This window comes from Podarcis erhardii (genome assembly GCF_964252035.2).
Source record: "Podarcis erhardii genome assembly, chromosome: 2".
Classification (NCBI taxonomy): Eukaryota; Metazoa; Chordata; class Lepidosauria; order Squamata; family Lacertidae; genus Podarcis; species Podarcis erhardii.
The window spans coordinates 102,367,721-102,384,465 of NC_138498.1; the positions used below are offsets into that span (position 1 = coordinate 102,367,721).

At 45.0% G+C, this 16,745-nt stretch overlaps 2 protein-coding genes across 4 annotated transcripts in view; one reads left to right on the forward strand and one right to left on the reverse strand.

The window, feature by feature from the left end:
• The window catches only part of LOC309337153 (uncharacterized protein C3orf49), a 503,307-nt gene that overhangs the window by 299,347 nt on the left and 187,215 nt on the right, over positions 1-16,745 (reverse strand). The window lies entirely within an intron of this gene.
• PRICKLE2 (prickle planar cell polarity protein 2) overlaps positions 1-16,745 on the forward strand; it is a 266,815-nt gene that overhangs the window by 246,347 nt on the left and 3,723 nt on the right. The window lies entirely within an intron of this gene.

Here is a 16,745-nt window from a genome sequence, read left to right on the forward strand (position 1 = left end):
CTTTGGATGGTATTCTTCCTTTCTGGAACACTCACATGGGTGATCCCAGCTGGTTGTCGGTTGCCTGATGAACAAGGTGGTTTTGCAATGCTACATAACCAATCAGACTCAAGTGTGCTGACAGCACAAAGAGCAATTGAAGGCAAATGAGAGTTAAGGGCAAATGAGGGCATTGTGCATTAATAGATAAACAAGAGTGGCGGGAAACTGTTGAAAAAGGGAGGCCTTTGTCAGCACTGGCAAAAATATTTTAAAATATTTAATCATAACTCAAGTACAGTTGTACCTTAGATCCCAAACGCCTTGCAAGTCAAACGTTTTGGCTCCCAAACACCACAAAAGTGAGTGTTCTGGTTTGTGAACGTTTTTTGGAACCTGAACATCCAACACAGCTTACATGGCTTCCTATTGGCTGCAGAAGCTTCCTGCAGCCAACCGGAAGCCATGCCTTGGTTTCCAAAAGTTTTGGAAGTCAAACAGACTTCCGGAATGGATTCCATTCAACTTCCAAGGTACAACTATATTAGGCAACAACTACAGTGGTACCTCGGGTTACAGACACTTCAGGTTACAGACACTTCAGGTTACAGACTCCGCTAACCCAGATATAGTACCTTGGGTTAAGAACTTTGCTTCAGGATGAGAACAGAAATCGTGCTCCGGCGGCGCGGCAGCAGTGGGAGGCCCCATTAGCTAAAGTGGCACCTCAGGTTAAGAACAGTTTCAGGTTAAGAACGGACCTCCAGAACGAATTATGTTCTTAACCCGAGGTACCACTGTAATCACAAAGATCATGCAAGATTTGCATGTTGAAGCATTATTAAAAATGCAAGTGCAGCTAATCAATGCAAGACATCAGAATTGTCCCAGAGTTGGTGCTGGAGCCTGCCTATCTCCCTTCTCTGCCTTCTCCTCTTGGAGTCCTTCTGTTCTTCAGTGGCCTGGTTCTCACATCACACTTTGACAAAGTGCAACAAGGTAATTTTACACTGCCAGCTTAGTTGGGTGAACATTTCGTTTAAAATTGCTCCTGTATGTTGAAAGCTTCGATTTGACCTTCCACGTCAATCCCTAGTTAAATCTGCTTTGCATGCAAAAGCTCCCCAGGTCAGTCCCACTATCTCCTGGTACTGCCTGAGAAACCCCCCCCCCCAAAAAAAAAAATATCTGGAGGGCCTCTGCCAGTCAGTGCAGACACCACCAAGCAAGATGGACCAACGGCCAACTCTCCATGTTCCTAGGTCATGTGAATACATGAAATGCTGTAGAAGCTCAGATTCTTCTGTAGTTTTTTCGTTCTTGAATGGAACAGAAATTGTGGTTCTGTTTTGGTTTTCCCTCCAGAAGCCCAGGTAGCAAGTTGCTCCCAGAGGGCAGAGGAGAAACACGGAGACAATATTAGCTCCTTTTTCTCCAGCACATCCCACAAACAAGGGCTATTAAAAGCAGCATAGATGGTAGTTGATTCTTCTTTTTTTACAAGCGCGGAAAGGAATGTGCAACTTCCCTGACTGATGTGGTCTTTGCTGAGACAGCAGTAGCCTCATGCTGGCATTAAAAAGGTGCAGGCCATTGATTGTTGGGGAGAAGGGACCGGGGGGGGGGGATGCATCTTTTAAGAAGACAAAAGATCTGTGCATCCACCAGCCCAGAAAGTTCCCTGATCCCAGCAACATTTGCTGCGTTCCTTCCCTTGCTGTCAGCCACAGTGCCCATCAGGACTCCCTGCTCCAGGCAAAATGCCATGAGCAAATGAGGACAATATGAAACTGCTGGCATCAGAAATTGGCAGAAATGCAGCTGAACAATGGCCAGTCCTAATGACCTGTCAAGCATGCCATTACTTGCCCTGGAAATCCACAGTAATCTCCAGTCAAGCAAAGAACACCCTTCTCACTATTTCTCCCTATTGCATTTATTCATCTATTTCAACATATACCGCTAAGCAGTGTGCAGGGAGGTTGCAAAGGATGCAAAAGACAAAAACCAGTGAAAACTAACTGTGAAATGCCTCCTGTGTGCTTTGTCGTTACCGTAATGAACGTGCAAAGGGGTTTTCTCAGTGGCTGCTGCACAACTGTAGGAACTCCCTTCCCCTGGAGTCTCGTCGAAGTCTAATCCCCAGTGTTCTCAGTTCCTTAAGGGAAGTGCTCAAGAGCCTAATTGTTCATGTGAAATATCAAGGAGTTGCAAGTATTTGATACAGTGTTCATATATTTTTATGCCACCAGTGCCCCTGGCATCCTGGCACACTGTTCCATTGTAAGTGCAGACCTCAGCACTGGTGAGGCTGCCCTGGTCAGTTCCATGCAGGGCTTGTGCTGTGTATAATAATATAATAATGATCATTTATTATTTATACTCCGCCCATCTGGCTGGGTTTCCCAATAGTCTGTTGGGCGGCTCCCAACAGACTATTAAAAACACGATAAAACATCAAACACTAAAAACTAAACACCAAAAACTTCCCTAAACAGGGCTGCCTTCAGATGTCTTCTAAAAGTCAGATAGTTGTTTATTTCCTTGACATCTGATGGGAGGGCGCCACTACCGAGAAGGCCCTCTGCCTGGTTCCCTGTAACCTCACTTCTCGCAGTGAGGGAACCGCCAGAAGGCCCTCAGAGCCATAGCTGTCAACTTTCGGATTTGAAAATAAGGGATCAGCAGCCTCACCTGTCCCGGGGACAGTCTATGGCATATCTAACAATCCAGGATAGCAGCGGGAAACGGCGCTGGAATAAGGGAATTTCCTGCAAAGAAAAAGGGAAGGTTGACAGCTATGCTCGGAGCTGGACCTCAGTGAATGACGGGGTGGCTGAACGAACGAAGGCTGAATGATGGGGGTGGAGACTCTCCTTCAGGTATACTGGGCTGAGGCAATTTAGGGCTTTACAGGTCAGCACCAACACTTTGAATTATGCTCGGAAACTTCATAAGGATAGAACTGAGATGTTGCTTCAGCACAAGGCGTCCTCAGGCTGAGCTTTGAAACAGAAGCAGTTGGCTCTGTCTCGGTAGCTGGCTCTGCCTTCACTGAGAGTGGGGCTCTTCTTTTAAAGGGAGCCATCCTGCTTTAGCAGTCATTTGATCCAACAGAGTAGGGAAGAACAGGGCAGGGTTGAGAAACCTCCTGGCCAAATTTGGCCCAGCGTAGGCCTCAGGAGGCTGTTTTCCGCAGGAACTCAGTGACACAACTGATCCCTTTAGAAAGCATAATTTCTAATGATTCGTTTACAACTCTGAGAGAGGGTTTTCACCCACACACACAAATGTGCCGAAAAAGCATTCAGCCAAGCGCCAGCAGACTCCTTTGCTTCCGTTCCACCACGTATGTCAGTGTCCGATGATCTGTACACCCATCCCTGTCTCAATTTTCAGCCCATGAAGGTGAGCAGAACCATTGCTTACATCCAGCTGACATCCCTCTGCGAGGGACAGAGATAGGACTGCCTCAGTGCTGGCGTTTCTATGTGCATGCCACTGCAGAGTTTGGAAGTGCCAAAGCAAGAAGAGTTCTCAGTCCATTGCAAATCTCCGTCATCATAATGACAGGTGCTAGGCAGCCAATGAATAGGCCTGTCTCTTAAGCTGAAGAGATACAAATGAGTGTCACATCAGTTTTAAAGCCCTTCACCAAGGCCTTGGAAATTCCCAGGAACTCTAAATACTCATGCAAAACAGCAACCTGTTGCCTATGATTTGAACCCCACATGCATTGGCATCCGCTTGGGAACTGGGGCGAGGGTGCAAGTGGCAGTACTCAGTTGACCAAGTAACTGGAGGTAACAACCACCTCTCCATAACCAGTGCTTTTATTCTGGGGGAACACAGGGGTACGCATACCCCTAAACATTTTGTGAATCTAAATTTGGCCTCGTTGAGGGGCAGTATTTCAATATGAGTAGGAAAATGAGAGTCTCACTAAACATTTTTTTTAAAGAAAAAAAGCACTGGTTATAACAGCACAGGAGTAAGGGACAGAGGGACTAAATGCAGTAGAGGCATGCTTAAAGTCCATTGTATTTGTTGTTTGTTTCCTTGCTGTGCCTGTGTGTTTGTATAGCTCTTTAAGCAAGTCGGGCACAGCTGGCCAGCTTTCTGTAATAAGTAAAGCAAATGACATTGTTGATCCTTTATGTTATTCCACCTTTCCTCCTGCATTCCTTTCCTCTCAGCTGTGTACTTCTGTAGCTCTGTGCCTACAACCTGCTTCTCCCCATCCACCATCCCCATAATAATAATTTATAATAATAATTTATTACTTGTACGCCTCAACCATGTAAGAAAATCTGGTGATTTTCTACATACAGTCGTACCTGGTTTTGGAAACAGCTTAGTTCCCGAACGTTTTGCCTCCCAAACGCCGCAAACCCAGAAGTGACTGTTCCGGTTGGCAAACTATTTTTGGAAGCCGAACATCCGACGGGGGTTCTGCGGCTTCCGATTGGCTGTAGGAGCTTACTGCAGCCAATCAGAAGCCATGCTTTGGTTTCCAAACATTTTGGAAGTCGAATGGACTTTCGGAACAGATTCCATTCGACTTCCAAGGTATGACTGTATCTACTTATTAATTCCTGCCAGATAGTAAGGAGGGGTTGCATATAGGAAGCACATGACTCCTTTACTGAAACAACTGCATTGGCGTCCGGTTTGCTTTTTGACATAATTCAAAGTGCTGGTGACAATACCCTAAAAATAGGTTGGGACTGGGTATCTGAAGGACTGCCTTCTCCCACATGCCTGCCAATAGCGGCCATCTTAGGAAACCCTCCTGTGGCTCCCAGAATTCCCTGAAATATGCTTGGTTTGGATCAGGGAGAGGGCCACTTCCCAGCTCTAGATCCAACGAAAAGTGGTTGCTCAGCAAACCACAGGTCTTCGCTATATGCCCAGGGGTCAGGCTGAGCCTGACCCCTGGTGACCTGTCCCCATGCCTGCTTGCAATTCACTAATTGAACAAGCGGGCAGGATCCATTTCCCAGGCAAGCAAGCTCAGCCTGGAAGCTCTGTTTGCTGCCTAGGAAACCGACACTGGGGCTTCCCCATCAGATCTCAGCGGGAGGGGAGAACATCAGCCCGCAATGGCACACACCAGACTTCTGAGCTAGATGGACCTGTGCACTGAACTTACAGTGCAATCCTATACATGTCTACTCTGGAGAGCCAGCGTGGTGTAGTGGTTAAGAGCAGTGGACTCGTAATCTGGTGAACCAGGTTCGCTCCTCCACATGCAGCTGCTGCGTGACCTTGGGCCAGTCACACTTCTCTGAAGTCTCTCAGCCTCACTCACCTCACAGAGTGTTTGTTGTGGGGGAGGAAGGGAAAGGAGATTGTTAGCCGCTTTGAGACTCCCTAGGGTAGTGATAAAGCGGGATATCAAATCCAAACCCTTCTTCTACTACTCAGAAGAAAGCCCAGTTGAGTTCAAGGGGCATTCCTCCCAAGTTAAGCTTAGTAGCCTTTCCCAACCTAGCAGCCTCCAGACACTTTTGGATTACAAACTCTCCCCAGCCAGCATGGCAGTTGTGGTGGGAGTGGTAGACCAAAACATTTGGAGAAGGGCACCATGTTGGGGGAAAGGAGGCTTGCTTGGTACGAAGCAGTTTCATACGGCTTTAAAAGGCATTGTGGTGACCAGTCATTCCCCATAAACATAATGTGCAGAGATGAGACAAGCCATGCCTTGAAAGCATTTGAGTGCTGTCACGAACATGAAAGCCGGACTGAAGAACAATATTGACCCGACTGCCTGTCTGGTTCTCTCTCTCTTGCTTTTTATTCTTCTCGTGGCCCCGTTTTCTTTTAGCTGCTTTCATTTATATAATGGTTCCATTCTCTCCCCCCACAAATTCCAAGGTTGCTCTGAAATGAAGCGATGCTCTGGTGTAAACAAGTTGCAGGCGGACCCGCTTAGAAAAATTCCTGGGGTAGGATTTCAAATAAATCTTATTTCATGGGGCTTTGGAAAGCACATAGGGACTGCAAAGGAAGCCAGAATCCTGCCACTTCCGGAGCTGGGGGTTGGGAGTGGGGAGAGACAAGGGATGGTGTCAAGAAGAAAGAGCCTTCTTGAAGAAAGTCCTTCTCTGGTTGTATGTTGCCTGCAAAACTATTGTTCTGGGATGCTGCTGAAACTTTGCTTCAGAAGCAGCGTGTTACTGTATAGCTGCTCTGAACCACAGCAAGATACAGCTATGGCTTCATGGTCTTCTTATGGGATTCTTGGAGGCATTTGGTTGCAGCTACTGGGATATAGGATGCTAGACTAGATGAACCTTTGATCTGATCCAGGAGAGCTCTTGTAGCCTCTTTTTATTAGAGACTCGGGAGACTTCCCAGTTCACTCGTTTATTTGTAGGCCACTTTCTCATGGAACTGGCTTACAAAATAACAAACGAATATTAGCAACAATGAAAAATTATCATGTCTGCAAGTAAATACCAACAAAAACGAATCCATATGATATTGTATGAAACAGCACAAATAAGGCAACCTAATTCGGCAGCTTGAAACTAAAGAGGAGATGCAAATAGCAGTAGAGATATTTCATCCATCTAATACTACTTTCGCTGTGATGCTGAAGGAAACAAAGGCAGGAGGGAAGCCATTCACAGTGACTGCATCTTCTGGCTTTCTATAGGCTGGTAGGGCTGGGGCAGATTTGCAATCAAAATGCAACCTACAATTACTAGGAAATCTGCTTGGGTCAAATGTGCCTCAGAAGTATATTGTATGGATTTATCCAATGGGTAGGCAAACTAAGGCCAGGAATCAGTGTGTTTTTACATGAGTAGAATGTGTGCTTTTATTTAAAATGCATCTCTGGGTTATTTGTGGGGCATAGCAATTCGTTCGTTATCATTTTTTCAAAATATAGTCCGTCCGTTCCCCCCACAAGGTCTGAGGGACAGTGGACCGGCCCCCTGCTGAAAAAGTTTGCTGACCCCTGAATTTTATCCTATACCAGGCTATAATATAGAATTTAACTCAGGAGCAGTGAAATCCGTAATTAGGGTTATGGCCATGGGCTCCCAAAGGTTAAGCGGCTGTTTGGAAGATTGCTGTGTCCTGTGATGTGCTATGGCCAAGTGATCGTCTTTGTGGAAATCTGAATTCTTGCTTGCTCCATTTGCTTTTAATGCTGGAAATAAGAAATCTCATGGAAACACGTTCCACAGGTCTCAGAAAGGGTTTTGGAAGCATAATACAAGTACGGTAGTTAAAATCCTACATTTTACGACTGCAGAGTGTGGGTCAAATGGTGGTTTAATGTTAGTCAAGCTTGAATGAGTTGCCCCTTGGTGGTTGAATCAAAAACTGGAACTCTTCTGCTAATTCTAAAAGTTCTGCTTGCTTTGCACAAGTTCCAGATAGTTCAGACACAAGTCGGGCTGCAACCTTTAATCAATAAATGAATCAAGTTAATCTATAGTTGATTAAATTGGCAATCCATGTGGCTGGAGATGTAATTTAGATTTGCGTGTAGTTGTTGTTTTTATGCTAGGTTGGTTCTAGAGCATTACTGTAAAAGTGCATGAAAACAGAAAATATGGCTACTCTTAACAATGGGTGGGCCAGATCAGGTGATACCCCATTCCCCTAAGAGTGTTGCTTCATTCTAGTCGGCCCAATTTGCCTTTATTAATTTATCTTGCACTCACCCAACCCCAATCTGTTTGGCTGAATGCAAATTTATTTAGACTGAATCCTGTAATGGGCTGGTTAAATGAAAATAATAGAAGTCTTATAACTGGTTGACATCTTTAGTGTCATGCACAAATCCATCCTGTCCGCAGTTCTCAGAAGTCCACCCAGTATCCCAGAGTACACCTCCCTGTGAAGGCACTAATGACATAATCTACTCATTCAGCAAACTTTAAACCAGCCAAAAGCTCCTGTCTTTGCCAAGGCTGACTTCAAAAAAATATGGACTCTCTGGGCCAAGCCAGAATTTCAGGAGGGAAATTAAAAGTACGTTTTCTTTTGGGAAGATGAAGCTCTGTGTTGTCAGATATTTTTAGATGTTCGTATGTCAAAAAAACACCTCTCCCAGCATGCTTCAGAATTAACAAGACTGTGCCATGATGTCGCGTTTGTAAGATTTTAGGAAAACTTACCGTAATTTTAGTTGTAGTAAAGTTAAAAAGTTGGATGACAACTAACAAAGCTAATAAAAGCTAGGGGTGCTTTGTTTGTGTGTGTGTTAATAATAAAAGCCAGTGCAGGGACTCACTATAAAAAGGTAAAGGTACCCCTGCCCGTACGGGCCAGTCTTGCCAGACTCTAGGGTTGTGCGCTCATCTCACTCTATAGGCCGGGAGCCAGCGCTGTCCGCAGACACTTCCGGGTCACGTGGCCAGCGTGACAAGCTGCATCTGGCGAGCCAGCGCAGCACACGGAAAGCCGTTTACCTTCCCTCTGGTAAGCGGTCCCTATTTATCTACTTGCACTTAGGGGTGCTTTCGAACTGCTAGGTTGGCAGGCGCTGGGACCGAACGACGGGAGCACACCCCGCCGCGGGGATTCGAACCGCTGACCATGCGATCGGCAAGTCCTAGGCGCTGAGGTTTTACCCACAGCGCCATCCACGTCCCTGGGACTCACTATACTAATAACTAAAGCAGCAATCCAAAATATAGAAAGCCAGCAGCATTTATGCTGGCTTAAGTATGCCAGATCTGAACTCTGTTTAGGAGTGGGAATGCTGGCTGGCTGAGCTGGCTAAAGCCAGGTAGAAGCAAAACAAACCATTAAAACAGAGTTTGACTTTCACTGCCATCTTTTTTTGTGACTGAGCTGAGCGGAGTTAGGGTTTGCAGGCTGCCATGATCCTCAAACTTTTTAAACAGGGGGCCAGTTCACTGTTCCTCAGAGATTGTTGGGGGCCGGACTCTAGTTTGAAAAAAAATATGAACTAATTCCTATGCACACTGCACATATATATTTTTCTTTAATTTTTTTTTAGGGGGGACCTCCAAGAGTGGGACCTTAAGCTATTGTTCAGCTTATACGTAAATCCGGCACTGGTGGGGTGTGTTGTGCCTTGCTGTGGTACACCTTCGGGGTGAAACCAAGAAAAAGGGATTTGGGTGGGTGGGTGTGAAGAGAGGTTGGAAGCACCTGTAGCGGTGCCAAGAATGGCAAGAAGGGGATTAACGGAGACCTGGCAAAAGAAGGAAATGCCTAGATGGCAACAGAAATGCAGCAAGGCGCCTCTGCCTGAGTTCATGAAATACAAAAGCGGCCTTCGGCATGTATATAATGCATGTAATGCATCCCGGGCAGCGGGATGTTTGGGGAAGGGGGCGATGGAGACAGGCAGGCTGGGAGAGGAGGGCCATAGGCCCATTAGACAGCGGTGGGTTCAGCAATTGCTGGGAGGGGCGGGTTCAGGACCCTGGCAGGCCGGATTCGGCCCACGAGCTATAATTTGAGGACCCCTGGCCAAGACCAGCAATTTGCAACTGAGAATCGTGGCACCTTGCAAGAGTCTGCTATACCCGGTTGCAAATGCCATCCCCGCAGAAGGTATCTGAAGAAGTGTGCATGCACACGGAAACTTATACCCAGAACAAACTTAGTTGGTCTCTAAGGTGCTACTGGACATATATTATTATTTTTTATATATTTCAACTGTGTTGAAGACAGCCTAGCTAGGAGGGTTTGGGAAAGTTGCTGTCACCTAGTTTCAACTAGTTTCAGTTCCTTCATTGGCAAAATTGGGTGGCATGCCAACTTTCCTGTTTTAACCATTTGTTTTGAAGCCAAATGGAAAGTAAATGTGATCTACAACTTTGCGCTTGGGGATCTTATGACATTGGTTTGTGTTGTTGGCATCCATCCATCTCAAGAGACAATGGAGTACTTTGTGTGTGTGAAGGTAATCAGTTGACCATTGCTCTAAGTTGGTGTTGACAATGTGTGTTGGTGCTTCGCAGAATGCAACAATTGCGGGGTTTCTGCCCATACAGAGAGATAGTTCTTGCGCCGTGTTCTGGTGATGTTGCCTGGAAGCAAAACATTTTGTCCCTTACATGCCCCTCCAACCCCAGCCGTTCTCAGGAGAATTTTGCATCTTCCTCATTCAGCTGCCTTTTCTATCAGGAATAAGGAGCCAGAGGCCACTGTCATGCCGAGATCTTATGACTTACTAGCATTTGATCTTAATAAAATGTTCCTGACAAAGTCGGATGCCAAAACCCAGTATCTAGATAGAAAATTATATTTGCAGAAACACATAGAGAGCTGCATTATCTTTCCCTCCCCGCTTCCCCCGTACATAGTTCGCAAAGTCCATAAATTGGATTTGCAGACAGGGATGCATGTCTTGGGTTCAGGGCGAATGATGAAGAATCTGCAAACGAGTTTGTTCAGAAAGCTTGTTGGAATGGGACAAAAGACAAAAAGAACAAGTGCCAAAATAAACATTTCTGTGTTTGATTTTGAAGGCATTGGGGGGGGGGCGTGGGGGGAGGGATTCTTTTTCTAATTGAAATAGTTTCTGAGCTCTGTCATCCTGACAGCCTAGGCGTTTCACATCGCTGCCAGAATCAAATCCAACCCTCCAGTAATCAGAGAATCCCATGTGTCTGTTTCCGGGGGGGTTGGGGAGAGAGAGGGAGAGAGCTATAGAAAGCTGTAAAGAGGGACGCTGACCCAGTTCTGGGTATATTTCAGTACACATTCTGGGACGGGCGCTTTGCTTTCTTCTGTGGGAGATCCTGTACTAACAGTCAGTCCTTCCAAGTGCTGACCTCTGCGCTGCTTGACTGCAGGAACTTTTCACAGAACTGATTTTTCTCCGGAACTGCAAGGGGAGGGAGAAGACGGGAAGAGCTAATGAGCGAGCAGACTGACTGTCTGCCTTTCTTCCTGAGGAGGTCTGGTTGGTGATTAAGGTTGGAACTAGATGTTAGGAAGAAACAAGGGGCTGCCATCAAAAATGGCAACCTCATGTCAAGTTGCCTCCTCCTCCCCCTCCCCATAGTGTGCAATAATAGCCATCTGTGACATACCCATCCTTGTGTTGTACATTTCCTCCGTCTCCAGCAGCTGGGGATGTAAGAAGGCAGCAATTTCCATTCCGGCCTGCGTTCGTCACAGGCAGCGCTTTCTCCATTCTGCTGCAGTTCGGTTTCCGCCAAGCTATTTGTCTTACACCTGCTAATTAATGCAACATAACTTTCATCTCGGTGTAAAGGAAATGTCAGAGTTATGTAAAAAGAAGTCATTGATTCTGCATCACTTGTGGACTTAAAAAACAAAAATGATTTGCCTGAGTTGCTTGCCTGAGTTCCAGGTTGACAAACATGCAAACTGCAGCAATTTCTGCTCCCTATTCCATTTTCACTGGAATTCTCTCACCAGTAGCAGCCAGTGTTGTGGAGAGGCAGGGACAAGAGGGAGCCTCTGACTACAAGTTCACACTTTTGTCCAGCCTGAGTCTCCATCACTGACCATTGGCCATGCTGCCAGATGTTGATGGGACCCAAAGTTAGGGAAGGCTGATCTGGCCCAATATCAATAGTTGGTGACAGCACTTCAGAGTCCTTGATATATTTTCACACCACCCACAATCTAATCCTTTTAATCACAGATGCCAGCAATTGAACTTGTAACTTTCCTCCATGTAAGGCATGCCCTACCAATGACTTTCATTCCTTCCTCTCCCCACATCATAAGTTTCCATGCATTTATTTTCTCACATTATACACCCTGCTTTTCATCCATCATGGATCCCAAGATGGCATGTATTTTAACCATCTGGGCCCTTACCAGACCCAATCCCAAACACGCTTAGTGTTATGTACTGAAGTTCTCACCCTGGGCCAGCAGGGGGATACTGTAGATAGTTATGCAAATAAGGGATCGAAAGTGACATTCAGTGATTGGATAGTTTTAGAAAATTGTTACAGTTACGTTGTACTGGAGCTCTATATAAGCAGGCTGACTGAACCCTTCAGTTCAGTTCTGTTCTAGCCTGTGAATAAAGAAGAGCTGTTTGAAGAATCGCTGTGTCGTCTGATATGTTCACCCACAACTTAACACTTAGCGTCTTCAGTAATGGGGTGGCAAGACATTGCAGGGTAGAGGAGAGAAGGAAGGTGACACTGGATTGCTATGGCAGCTTGTCTGAAGAACACAAGAATTCTCAGGCTGAGGGCCAGGATTCTGTTTCCAACAGAGGCCAGAGAGATTTGCAATATGGACATGCTATCGCCAGCCAAAATCATGTACAGATAAACTCCCTTTGTAAGTGGAAGTTCCATTCAGCTGGCCTGTTTTAAAGCCATATTTAATAGTTGCTATTCTCTCTAGCGCCAGCTTTATGCTCAAGTTGACCTCCATTCCATGTTGCCATATTGCCCTCCAGGGAGAAAGGCAAATGGCTGACTGGAACATCTCACCACAGGTTCCTCTTTCAAAGGGCTAGCCTAAAAATTGCTGACACCGTTGAGCACAGAGTTCCCCAAAGGTTCCAGACTCGTGCGAGAATTTGGCTTGGACCTGAAAACCCAAACTTTAGCCGCACAGGGCTGCAAGTTTCAGTCAGTCACTCGGTGGGATTAGTCAACTAAAGCTTTAATTGCAGAATTTGAAAGCATGCTAGTTAAGTCACATAACACACTTGCTTTGTCGAACGGATTCTGTTTATTCTCCAAAACGAGGGGGGGTTAAAAAGGATTACCGAGTTCAGACAATGAAAACTCCCAGCTACATCAACGCTTTGTTGAAAGATTTCAGTACTGCTGATGTAATGAACAAGCTTACATGTAGCTCTTGGCTCTGCTATTATTAACAAGTAGGTGTGGTTAAAATCACAGCTGAAGAACGCCAACCGACTAGGGCAGCAAGGAGTGTGTTGCTAAGGTGTTGGAGTGCCTGCTCAGTGCAGGCAAAAATACCGCAAGGCAACAGAGGTTTGCAGTGGAGAGGAAACAAACAAGGATTGCTCAGCAAACAAAATAGTGCAGAGAAGGTTACTGGAAGGTAGAAATTTTGAAGCCAGTGCTCTGGCCCTCCAGATGTCGCTGGACTGCAGTTCCCATTACCCCTGGCCATGGGCTATGTCGGCTCAAGCTAATGGAAGAGTCACGCCCTCTCTCTTTAAAATGTTATCTCATGGAGAGAATCTGTCACCTTATTTCAGGATCCTCAAGGGAAAAGGGCTTTTTTTTTATTGAGATGTTGCAGAATGTAATATATGCAAATTTAATCAGTTAAAAGCCAAACAGTTAATCAGCTAAAAGATCTTGGTTGACAGCCCTGCAATTTATGACCAAAACAATGCCTAATTAATATTTATGCAGCTATTTCAAAGTGAAAAGGTCTTTTTGGATCGTTTCTCGAACACTATTTTCTGCTTTTTAAAGGGATCGGCCTTTTTCAAAAGAGAACTTGTCTGTGTAACATAACATTTCTTCTTCATGGTTTCAGCTCTGCTAATGTTATGTGGGTGGCTCACCTCAAAGTAAGGCCACATCCTTACATTTAAAGCACCACTGTGCCACATGAACAGTCACGGCTTCCCATAAAGCATTCTGGGAGCTGTAGTTTGTTAATAATGTGGAGAGTTGTTAGGAAACCCCCATTCTTCTCATAGTGCTACATTTTTTCAGAATGGTTTAACAATATATCCGTTTTCCCAGGAGACTCTGGGAATTACAGCGTTGTGAGGCGAATAAACTAAACTACGGTCCCTGGATGCTTTGGGTGAAGCCATGATTGTTTAAGTGGTTTAATAATGCTTTGAATATATGGTGCTGATGTGGCCTAATAGTCCCACATATAGGAGCTCGCCCAATTCTTGTAAAAGCCTATCTAGAAGCACAGAATTGTGAGTCAGAAGCGACTCTATCTTGTCCTGACAACATCCCCAAACAGTGCTTAATCACCATATATTCCCACAGTACCAATTTGCCACTATAGTACTATTTTTCACCACCAACATTTTGTGTGTGGTGGCAGCAGGACCTCCCTAATATCTTCTACGATATCAAAGAATCACAGCAAGCACCTACTGGGTTCCACAGCTTCGGAAACAAGAAGTTAAAAGGTTGTCCCCAACCCTTTCTTCCTTCTTCCCTTGCTACAAAGCAATTCCTCCAAGACCTGTGGGATGAATTTCCATTCCACAAGGGCTATAGGTTGAGAAATGGAAGCTGGAAAATGTGGGATCAAGCCAAGGTCACCCACTGGCTACACAAGTGAACAGAGGTTTGATCTCACATCTTTCAGATGGCAGCCCGTTAGGTATTTAATAGGCCAGACCTGTGATTACTGTGTGTTGGCATGGCGTTTTCACGTTTATCGCTACAAGTACTGCACAAACATTGCTAGAGTGGATCATGCCTTGTCCCTCGTGTGCCTGTGCACTACTGCCCTCTGCTGGACAGGAACAAAACTGCTCCTCTTCGTATCACACAGACGTTGTACAAAAGGCCTCTTTTCCACTTCCAGTTTCCATGGTGAAAAATCCAAATATGGTATGGACTTGTACTTGTGCCTGTTCTCAGGTCAGGTACGCATTATGGCAAGAATTTTGCAGTGGATCTTCATGCTCCAAATGACTTGCAATTAGTTGGTGGGGGGGCATAAATCCTTCCTATGGTACAAATATATAGCCTTTTGCTGTAAAATGAACAGAAAGCTAAATACCGCCCAAAATATTGGGATCTAAGGCTGATTTAGTCAATATCTCCAGTAACTCCAGATGTGCTGATATTACCATTCTCAAATCCCTCACACAGTCATACATGCAGTAACCTTTCAAAGCCATTCATTCAGACTTTGCTGCTGTAGCCAAGAACAAATTTCATCACAGTGGTTGAAAGGAGGGGGGGGGGAGGGACTAGTAATTCAGAGGCTTTTGAAACCTATTCTTTCTTCTTAAGCAGATTTTCAAGCTTGTCTTCCAAAGCACAAGAGCTGCAAACCATAAAAAGATTGAAAGAGAGAATCTGACAAACTTGACCAAACTGTGGATATTGGAGACTGAGTGCATCACATGGACCATATGACACACCCACACACCTATTCTAGAAGCTTCCTATTTCTTTTTTCCATCATGAGTCACCAGAAAGCTCTGATTGCTTTTATGAAGTGAACCCTGCACAGTTAAAATGGAATAGATGGTTTTAAATTCCAACAGGATCCTGTATTTTAAATCCTTAAGATGAATTTTGCAGATATAGCAAAAGCAACAGGCAAACTAATGGCTATCACTGCTTGAATCTTCTTCACAGTAAGGAAATATATTATTTCCTTTTGAAAATCACTTATTTCTTCTCACATCACATCTGACGAGAAGGTTACATATGTATCTACGTGAGGTAAAACCTGAGGAAATATTATCACTCCCATTGACCAATCTTTACATTTGCATATGAAAATTCTCATGCTGCTTTCTGAAATTTTCAATTTGTGCACGGATATTCAAAGAACATTATCATCATCATCATCAAAATTTGTATATGGCCTTTCAGCTGAAGATCCCAGGGTGGTTCACAACAGAAAAATGCAGGATGAGAATACAAAATACATAAGAAAATAAAACCAATACGCCCCCCCCCCAGTCACATTTAAAAAGCCATCGAATGTCAATCAGCCAAAGGCCTGGTTACAGAGAAATGTTTTCGCCTGGTGCCTAACGATATGTAATGAAGGCACCAGGTAAGCCTTCCTGTGGAGAGCATTCCACAAACAGAGAGGCATCACAGAAAAGGTTTGTTCTCATGTTGCCTTCCCAACTTCTCATGAAGGAGGAACGCAAAGACGGGCCTCAGATGATGATTGCAGGGTCCAAGTTGGTTCCTATGGGGAGAGGCAGCCCTTGAGGTATTGCAGTCCTGAGCCGTTTAAGGCTTTACAGGACAAAACCAGCACTTTGAATTGGACCCAGAAACTAATTGGCAGTGCAGTCAGGCCAGGATCAGTGTAATATGCTTAAACTGTCTTGCTCCATTGAGCAACCTGACCACCGAATTTTGCACTAGCTGAAGTTTCTGAACCCTCTTCAGGGGCTGCCCAATGTATAACGCATTGCAATAATCTAACCTAGAGGTTAACAGAGCATAGGCAACAGAAGTTCAGCTATCCCTGTCCAAATAGGGGTGCATCTGGGCCACCAGCCAAAACTGATGGTAGACACCTCATGCTACTGAGGACACCTGAGCCTCAAGTGACAACAAAGGATCCAGGAGTACCCCTAAGCTACAAACCTGCTCCTTCAGAGGAAGTGTAACCCCATCAAGAGCAGGCAATCTCCCACCCATCTGGTCTAGGGAATTACCCACTAACACTGTCTCAGTCTTATCTTGATTGAGCTTCAGTTTCTTGGCTCTCATCCAGTCCATTACTAAGGCAAAACACTGGTCCAGCACTTCCACTGCCTCACCTGCAGGTGTAAAAAAAAAAAAGTAGAGTTCTGTGTCATAAGCATATTGCTGATAACATACTCCAAAACTCCAGATAACCCCACTTAGCAGTTTCATGTAGATGTTTCGTGTAGTTATGTTTACCTAAAAGTTAGGTATTTTAAGTTAAGAATTAATTTTCTAGTCTGGTGGTAGATTTGGGCTTGTGGTAAGGCTAACTTGTCAGGGCTCTTTCTGTTTGGATGATGCAAAATTCAACTGAGTGAATGAAGGAACGAATTATTTTCAGGAGCTTTCAATTACTCAGCTCTCAAGCAACTGTTGGGTGCATTCTGATGAATAAGGAGACATGTTGGTCATTTTTAGTAT